The sequence below is a fragment of the Cololabis saira genome, chromosome 18 (genome assembly GCF_033807715.1).
Source record: "Cololabis saira isolate AMF1-May2022 chromosome 18, fColSai1.1, whole genome shotgun sequence".
In the NCBI taxonomy this organism is placed as follows: Eukaryota; Metazoa; Chordata; class Actinopteri; order Beloniformes; family Belonidae; genus Cololabis; species Cololabis saira.
The window spans coordinates 37,008,958-37,019,300 of NC_084604.1; the positions used below are offsets into that span (position 1 = coordinate 37,008,958).

The 10,343-nt window shown below is 41.8% G+C and overlaps 1 pseudogene; it reads right to left on the bottom strand.

The window, feature by feature from the left end:
* Positions 1-2,796: 2,796 nt before the first annotated feature.
* LOC133464827 (probable ATP-dependent RNA helicase DDX43) lies at positions 2,797-4,113 on the bottom strand (annotated as a pseudogene).
* Positions 4,114-10,343: the final 6,230 nt, after the last annotated feature.

The window sequence follows — 10,343 nt, forward strand, 5'->3', positions numbered from 1 at the left end:
TCATATAATAATACCTGGCTTTATGTGTATTACATTCTCTAATCGTATTCCCATGCCATTTGAATAGATCTATGTACCTTTTTTTACATTCTGTACAATGTATATAATTTATGTTTTTTTACATGTTGAATAATGGATCATTTATGCATTTTAGATTTCAGGAACCAGTGAGCAGCAGCCCCAGCAGATGAAGTAAGTGATCTTGAGCGTACTCAGATGTGTGTTTCGATAATACAGATGTCTGTCCTGCTGACAACATTGATACCGTTCAAAATTATTTGATTGCCTTCTCCTTTTATAGTCCTTTGCATGTGGAGGAAAGGGAGCCTGAAGAAGGCCATAGGCAGCCCCAAGTGGCGATGTAAGTAATTTTGAGCGTACTCAGATGTGCAAAATATAACACCAATAATAAAAAATTTGGCTACAAGTTAATTATACAATGATGGAAAGAAACAAGTGAAACAAATATTTTTCTTTAGAATCTACTTCATTATTTTCTGATACAATAGCGGTTGTCTCTGAAAATGGAGTTACAATCCCAGGGGAATATACACTGATTTATCTTCCTCTACAATTGTATGCATGCATGTATGTATGTTAAAACAGAGAGGACTTATAATTTCAACTAATCTATGTATTTGTTCATCCATGGATCAAAGGAGCGATTTCTACATTGATTCCGAGGGCTCAGAAGGGGACAGTGAGGAAATGGTCCCTGCATCTCCAAGGATCTGTCCTGATGTGTGTAAATGAAATCATAGTTACGGGTGTTTTAAATATCAAGTTGTTTAATCCTACTGTTGGTTACTTAATGTACTCATATTCTGTTGTTTTAAATTGCAGGATGACAAGGAGCTCACACAAATTATCAAGGATTTCCAGGTTGACAACATGGACCCGGCCACGACGACCTCAATAATCGCCAGACGGCGTCATATTTTGAAGAGTGCTTGTTTTGGCCTCTCCAAAACCTATTTTGCCTGGAACAAAACTCCCCAGGTGGAATTTGTTGGAGAGATGGCTGATGATTATGGGGGTCCCAGAAAGGAATTTCTTCGGTAAGTTTAACATACAGTATATACACTTAATACAGAGGTGGAATTAGTGCATCATTTTCAACTCACTACTGACCTGAAATGAGTGAGGAAAGAACCTTCAGGGTTGTCTCTTTCACTGCCTTGCAGTTTGCTCATGTTGGAGGTCCAAGGCTCCATGGGAGTGTTTGAGGGAAAGCAGGGGGACCTGCTGTTCACCTACGACCAGCAGGCCCTGGAGCAAGGTAAATACCATACAGCTGGAAGGCTCATAGCTTGGTCGCTGATGCAATTAATATGTTTAAAAAACATTTAGTAACTTTAACTGTTTTAGTTATTAACATTAAATTGTTTTACTGAATTTAAAAGCTGGAGATCTGCAGGACGACAGAAATGCTGTCTAACCTGAAGGTTCAGTGTGGGGACTGGATAGCTGGCTGTGGTGTCACAGCCATATATACTGCAACACTGCTGGACTTGCCACACATTAGGCAGCAGATAGTGGCTCATTTTCTGTACCATCGGTAAGCAATAAGGTCTTCATATCATAAAACCTGAACGTTTTTTATGTTCTTTTTTTGGGATAAGTTGTACATTTGATACTGAAAACTTAAATACTGTACTTAGTAATTCTGTAGTGACATGTTTGTTTGTATAGTCATCTTTAACTAAAAACATGTATACGTTTTTATCTTATAAATAAACTTGGTAACATGTGCAATGTGGATATAGTGCTAAAATAATTGCAGAACAATCTGTCTGCAGAGTTGCCAGCATGATTCAACAATTCCAAAATGGACTGGATTCCTGCGGACAGTTCTGGGAAATGGTGAAGAGATTCTGGAGACAGTTCCTCCTCCAGTTGCCATATTAACTGCGCTACAGCTGAAATTAAAACAGCTTTGGGCTCTCAGCTTCCTGATCAGGGTAGGGATGAAAACGAGGGGTAGGGGGAGAAATGGGACAGGCACCTGGGCCAAGTGCCCTAAAATCTCCCCCTTCTTTTTTAGGGGGTAGGGAAGAAAAGAAGGGCGAGTGGAGAAAAGTAGGGGGAGAATTGAGATTGGGCCTAAATTCTCCTGAATTGTTATTGGACGCTGTTCTTCAAATACAAATACAAAAGATTCCAATCTTCGTATTTGGGAATTTGACATATCAATTAAATATGCATGGTAAGATTGTGTGAGCGAGCTTGCGTGTGTGTGACTAATGTACTCATCTTTGCATGTGTTAACAGAAAGAGAGGTAGACATCTCATTTGAAGACCTTCTGGTCTTTGTGACTGGGGCTGACTGCATCCCACCGCTGGGATTCCAGGAGTCCTGCTCCATTGATTTTTACGACCAGGATCCAGGGAGCCGCAGGATGCCCTACTCCTCAACCTGTTTACTCTCCCTTTTCCTACCTAGAGGAGTGTCAGATGAGGAGGATTTCAAAGACCTGATGGTGACAGCCATCAAGGGTTCCCTTGGGTTCGGCAAAGTCTAGGCTGAATATGTGTGTTTATTTGGTGTATATGTTTATTTGGTGTGTGTGTTTATTTGGTGTATATGTTTATTTGGTGTGTGTGTTTATTTGGTATGTGTTAGGGTTTGGCACACCCTTCCTCCACCAGATGGCGCCAAAGTCTGGTCAGGCTTGGCCAGAGCACCACAGCTGATCCCTATCTTCGTCCCCACACCTGACACCACTCAGCCTCGTCACCCAGTCTGCTCTTAAGCTTGCCTCCCACAAGCTGTGGTGTCAGATTATTCTCTCCAGCTCAGAGCCCTGTATGCTGCCTGTTTTCCTGGTCTTCCATGGTCTCCTGTTCGTGGGCCTTCCCTTCCTGGGTCCTTGGGATTACTTTTTCCAGCCGTGAGTTTCTCTCCGGTCTGCGCCTTGTGTTTGGATTTTCCAGCCGTGAGTTTCCCTCCGGTCTGCGCCTTTTGTTTGGATCCTCCAGCCGTGAGCTTCCCTCCGGTCTGCGCCTTTTGTTTGGATCCTCCAGAGGTTGAAAGGGCTGCGTTGCTTGCTCATGCAGCAGCTTTGCAGAAAATGCACGCTCTCGAGGAACAAGAGCAACAGCTCAAGAGGAAAAAGGAACAGCTTGGACTGGAAACTAAGTTAGCCGCATCCACTGCTAAATTAGCCGTGTTACAGGCCTTTGACTCTCGAAGTGTTTCTAAAGCATCATCAAATGCAATGAACTCCTACCTGGACAAGCAAATGGATTGGACATCTCCCTCTCCCTTCTGTGTTTTTCATATCGTTCTGCCATCAACACCAACTCCTCAGGCACGTCCTGCCCTGCTCGCTCCAAGATGTGAATCAGCTCTGGAGCCATACTCCAGTTATCTCTTGTTACCAAGGTAACAGAAGCGCCTGATCTCCCGGCTCAGCTTGTGCGGCCCACACGGTGAACGTACTCCTATGTTCCGTGGGAAGTCAAAATTGAACACATGCGTTATATCATGAACATCCAATCCACGAGATGCCAAATCTGTGGCGACCAAGATGCGAACTCGACTTTCTTTAAAGTCCTTTAGAGCCTCTTCACAGTCCCCATGGAGACTCTGCACAGCCAGGCCTTGCAGGCACATGTCACTTGACAGGTCATCAGCCATAAGCTTCTTCCCAACAAAGATGATGACTTTATCATGCTTCTGCATGTTTCTGATGAAGTCATAGACATAGGACTTTTTATCCTCCTCTTGAAGAATCACCACCGTTTGCTGAACTGTGTTAACTGCTGCCAAGTCCAGGGTTCCAACATAGACCATCATGGGATTTTTGAGGTAGGACTTTGACAATCGCCTCACACCAGGGGGCCAGGTAGCACTGGTCATGACAGTCTGTTTGTCCGGACGGATATCCAGAAGAATCTTCATAATTTGGGGTTCAAAACCCATATCGAGCATACGGTCAGTCTCGTCCAGCACCAAGTATACATGGAACGAAGGTTGATAAGCTCATTCATCTGTAGATTCTACTATGATGGAAGTGTGTGATATACCTGTGCTTGTTAGGCCCAGGACAAGTTTGTAGGTTTCAATAGCATCCTTTTCATGAATTCTACCCCAAATGATGGGATCCGCATTCAGGTTATCTTTTGGAGATCCTTTTTTTCATTATTTCTTTCAGCAAGGCTTTGGAGGGATTCTCAAGAGAGGTATGAAGCACCTTGTGTGCTGATGAATCCCTAAATTAGAGTGTTAGATTTTTTTTTCCTCAAATGTGTTCAGTGGACATAAATTATGCATTTATTTTGTGTGTGTGTGTGTGTGTGTATATATATATATATATATATATATATATAGCGCAGGATAAAAACTTCAAAATTATAATATAATTATTCAATCATACTACTATAGAGACAAAAATGACAATTACATCTTTTCTTCCACAGATAATGGCATTTCCAAGCCCGACACAATTTGAAAACAGACGACAACGATGTCCAAACAATAAGGTCAAATCTCCAGATTTTGGCTGTAAGTTATACATTCCAACTTCATCATACTCAATACTTCACATACTCTCCAATCATAATGTTGTACTGATACAAATAATCTGCTTGTGTCATCTATTATAGTATTCTTGTTGTGACGAACAAGTGACCAATCAACAACTATACAAAGACTGCTGCAATGTTGGGGCAAGAACAACCAACTTCTTGGTTTCATTAACCAGAAAAATAAGAGCATTAAAACAACAGAATGACTACCTGCAAACCCAACTCACCAATTACACAAAACAATCCAAAGACCTGAGGGGAAAAAATAACAGGAATGGAGAAAACCTGCTGGTGTTCAAAAGGTAAATAACTACTGACATTGCATTATGCCTTCCATCATCAACTTGAATATTATGATGTATATTACATATTACATTTTCTTCGCAGAAATCACCGACAGGGATATGCTCAACATAAATGAAGAGGCAGCAGGGTGCAGTACACAAAAATAGACACCAGGGGCCTCATGTACAAAGCGTGCGTACGCACAAAAACATGGTGTACGCCCTTTTCCACGCAGACGTTCAGATGAATCAAGAGTGAAATGACCGTGGAAATGTGCGGTGCCCGACGCCAACTTCATGGCTGGCGTACGCACGTTTCCACAGCTATTGGTCCGTTGGCGACACTTAGTGGTGATGCTGGGAAACTGTTAATAATGTGAAAACAATAAGCCCTCAGAATGATGTGACCATCAGAGACACACTGATGAACAATTAACACATTCACCTGTCGGCAATCACAGGTTGGATATAAAAGCATGCGCAAAGTGGTGCAGAAATACCGTTAACAACAATGGCAGCCTTAGCACTGTTAGAAGACATCGCAAATGGCTATATAAGAAGAGAAAGAATATTTAGAGAGCGAGAGGATTTACTGGCAAACGATGACGACTGGCTCATCAGCCGCTTTAGGTTCCCGAGGCGATCCTCTTGGAACTGTGCGCGGAGCTGCGGCCGGTCTTTGCATTGTCGGTACCCACACAGGTGCTGACCACACTGAGGTTCCTAGCAACAGGGACATTCCAGAGGGAGCTGGCCGACCGATCGGGACTGTGCGTACGCCAGCCATGAAGTTGGCGTCGGGCACCGCACATTTCCACGGTCATTTCACTCTTGATACATCTGAATGTTTGCGTGGAAAAGGGCGTACGCCACGTTTTTGTGGACCCTTTGTACCCTTTGTACACGAGGCCCCTGGTCCGCACAAGTCATCCATCCAAAATGGCAGCTGTCAGAGCAGTCTGAAAAATGCTTGGACAGGATGAAAGCACTCTATGAAGTGTTAATTAATGGTAAGTGTGTGTGATTATTTAAAAACTTACTCTACAGTCAACATAAAAAGAGATGTGGCAGAGACAGGACAGTACAGCTGTCACAGGGCAAGCCGCAGTCGGCCAAAAATAGCTATTCACCTGTTGCTTCATCCGAAGCTTGTTTGCAAACAGTGTTGTATGAATGTGTGTGTAAAAGGGTGAAAGGGATGAACATTGTAAACGTGTTTTGAGTGGTCCCACAGACTATAAAAGTGCTAGAAAGTGCAAGTCCATTTACCATCCATAATTGCTTCAGCCACTTGATTGAACAGGTTGTATTTGCTCATATCTAAATGAATTATAATTTGGTGCCTATGGGTAACATGAGATTAATTGAATGGATTAATTGTTTAGAATCGAAACTAAATAATGAGGTGTAGCATGCTGCCTAAAGTTTAATCATACACGCTAAGCAGCGCAAGGAAATGGAGATCTGAAGCAACTACTGTAACTGAGACTGAATTTCATTTATCAAAATTTGCAATCACACCAGGCCCGTAAGAGGGCAGATAATTTTCAACACTGAGCTTTTAGTTCAAGTTTTACATTATTTGTGTACTTTATCAGTTATACTGCCATAATGGAGAGACATATGTTAGACATAATCACATAATCGCCTATTTATTTTAAGCAAGGATTTACTTTTTCTTTACATTGAATTTTGATTAGATGTTGACATTGGGATGCTAAAGTAACACACATTTGGTTAAAGGCATTTACAAAAGTCCAAAGACTTGGGAGGTCTTTCATGACCAAATTTCCAAGACTATTATTGTGCAGCAAATTGCAGAGGTCTTTTACAATGGACACCTTCAGAGCAGATGTATATGATTTCAAATAAATGGCTACACTGTATGTAATGGATATACAACCTTGTCATGTTTTGAATTTAATTCATGGCTGATGTAAAGACCTAAATGAATAATAATCTCTTTTTATTACAGTGGGAAAACTTGGCCTCCACAGTGGGGGACGAAGGAGAACACAAATTAAGATGTGAATTGAGAAAATGTTAAATTTTCAGTGCCATTGTTTTTCATTGTTTTGTTTCATAAGTTGTCAGTTCCATAATGTATATTTGTGTATGTTGTTATATTAAAAAAATCAAAAGCTTGAAAGACTCTCACTTTGTAGCAAAACTCATGACAAACTTCACCAAGTTTGTAAACTGCTTCCCAGTCGCCCTGAAAGTCACCCTGAATGCCAGTGGTCCCAACAAGGCGACCACGGTGGCGCAGCTGGCAGTGCAGCCGTCTCAGAGCAAGAAGGTCCTGGGTTCGATTCCTGCCGGAATGTGCGTGTTAGTTCCCCCATGACTTCAGCACCACACCCTGGGTGGGGTTGGCGTAATGGCCTTTCTGTGTGGAGTTTGCATGTTCTCCCCGGGTTCCCTTGGGTAGCAAGGTGAACTACCCTCACAAAAACATGCACACAGTCCTGGGCTCTACTGCCCCCTCTGGCCAACCGGGGCGCCAGATGGGGTGGGGAGGATCCAGCCGGAATAACATGATCCTTCCACGCGCTCCGTCCGGCCGGAGAAACCCCACCCTGTCTGGTGAAAAGAAGCTGTTCACTCCTCAGGTTAAGGAGGAGACCTGAGCTCAGTGCAGAAACTCTTGGGGAGCAATGCCCAGGACTGTTACTTAGGTATGAGCACTCGGTGATGAAATGGGTAAAAAAAAAATCGGGGATAAAAAAAAAAAAAAAAAGAATTTTTTTTTATAAGATTATTTATTTTCTCCACAGATGTTGGACTACCGTAGGCTCTGCGTCGATTTGCAGACTCGTCTCGATTGTGAGCAAGCATTTTTTTCAGTTTTGTTGAAGCAGGAGGATATTGACAAAAAAACCTGGACTTCCTTAAAGTTGAGGCCGCCAAAGAAGACAGACGGTGTCAGAAGACTGAAGAACAAAAGGACAGGTTTCTAAACCTTTTGGAGAAACTGGTGGACAAAACACCCCATCAGCAGTAGCAGCACACACACTGCAAACTTTCTTTTTTGTAAATATTTCTGTGCAAAATTTATTTTTTATAGGGAACAGCACATTCTTTGTGTTGCGTGCAATGTTTACTTTTTCTTTTTAAAAGGAATGAACAAATTATATTTGATATATAATTTGATATTGATATATATTATATAGAAAATAAAGCCTTTTTTACTGCAGATTCTCTCACTATCCTTATTTTACTATTCTTTTTTAGGGGGTAGTGAAGAAAAGAAGGGCGAGTGTAGAAAGGAAGGGCGAGTGAAGAAAAGTAGGGGGAGTATTGGGATTGGGCCTTAGCACTCAGCAGCCCCTGCACAGTGGGCCCCTGCAGAGTGTCCAGACACCACTAAAACATATAGTCACACAATACAAAGAAAAAAACAAGAAAATTACTTGTCCCCACTGCAAAATTAGTTTAAACAAAAAAAGTTTCAAAGCACACTGCAAGCGAAAACATACCCATCATTTTGAGACAGTGTCGAAGGACAGGTTTTTGGCCTCAGTGTGTGGATATCGTACATGGTGTGTTTGCAGTTGAGAAATCTTTTTTTGGTCCAGCAACACCAATTCACGTGATAAAGAATACTTGGGGTCCAACACAGAAAGTCATGTGTGATGTCAACCAGTGCCGTCTGAATGGTGACTTTGCAGTAAGGAGCGGGATGTTGCCTCATGAGTGCCGACATTTAATGTCTTTACTATATTGCCCACGTGCTGACAATCAGACTGTGACCCTGGTACAATGGTACAGAATAAATGGTTTGGTGTGGAGCGTAAGGCTCATCTCTGGAATTGTCAAAAAAATGCTAATGCAGAGGGCGTGCCGCTGTCTGTGCATCTGACTGTGGGTGGTTCCCCATCCAAATTTCGCGGCCTACAGGAGGAGGAAGGCAGCCGAGGCTGCAGCCGCCGCAGGACAAGCACCACCAGCCCCCAAACAGAGAAAGCCAATTACGCAGTACACGTGCTCCCAGTGTGGCCAACCGAAAACGCTGGCAACGGGCCACGATCGCATTGGGGGCACGTCGTACTGCGCTGCTGTTGGTGGCAAGTCTTTGGCAGAGTGGAAGGAGGAAATGAACAAAAAAACATGAGGAGGTGTTTGTATATCTCTAAAACTTTGTCTACTTGGACAATATGCAATTGTACAAATTATATTTGCGCATGTTAAATAAATAAAAAAATCATAATAACACGATGGAATACTGTAATCCAAGTCTGTATAAATCCAATTACCGTATTTTTGCGACCATTAGGTGAAGATAAACATGTTATTGTTTTTTTAAAATATACTGCTCGCCCAAGAAGCAGTGCGCCGTTTCTATGATTAGGCTGCTTTATGGTTCCGCGTTACAACAACGCAGAACCTACAGCGAAGGGTACACGGAGACGCGCACTTTACTACGCAGTAGGCTCTGCGTCGATTAAACCCAAAACCGTTATTAAGGGCACACTCAATCAATCATGGTAAGTTAGGGGGGAAGGGAGCTTTTGCAAAAACCGGGATTTGAAAGTGAATCGGCGGCTCAGCAGCAAGAGACCTGCGGGCTCTTGCCCGTGTAAGCTGATCAGTTCTCCCGATCTCAGAGCAAACAGGCTCGGATAAAGCCCGACACGCTGAGTCCTGACAACTGATTAATGTAATAACTTAAATAAAATACAATCAAACTAAGTTGACTGCCGCACTATTTTTAAAAATCCACACTTGTATACGTGTGTGCGTGTGTTGTAAGCCGACCCTCCATATGTGTGTAGTCGGGATATTTTCACCCGTGTGTTTTTAAATCCAGAAAACAGACACAAAACTGAAGATGCGCCTTTTCACACGGCGCGCAGTATGATCGTCAAAACACAATAGTATTTTAATTTGAACAAAATATATTTCTACATTATTTAGCAGGAAAAAAACGTAAAAACGTATTATATCATTATTCAACATTTAATCATACTACTAGACCGACAAGTTGTTAAAAGACAAATAAAAAAAAAATGTTTGCTCTCATATTAAAAGAGACATTTTTCAGAAATTATTTTAGGTCCTTGCAATTATTTTTGGTGCTATTTTATACATTAGTGACACAAAATAAATGTGAGAACAACAAAATAATCTGTGTACAGGGTAAACCAAAGAGAAATGTATCAAAAATACATAATTAATGGCCAATGACAAATAATTTTATCTTTTCTTCCACAGATCATGGCATATAAAAGCCCTACAAAATTTGAGGACATCGATGACGTCGAAGTTAGAAAAGTTAGACATGGTCTACAAATCTTGGCAGTAAGTTTTACATTCCAAATTCATCATTTTAAATACTACACATACTCTCCAATAACAATGTTTTACTGAAACAAATCTGTTTGTGTCATCTCTTACAGTATTCTTGTTGTGACAAACACGTGAAACAGTATCACTACCAAGAATGTTGCGAAGTTGGATCAGACGCTACAACATTACTAGTGAAAATGACAAGACAAATAAGGGCACTGACAACAGAATTAATTTTTG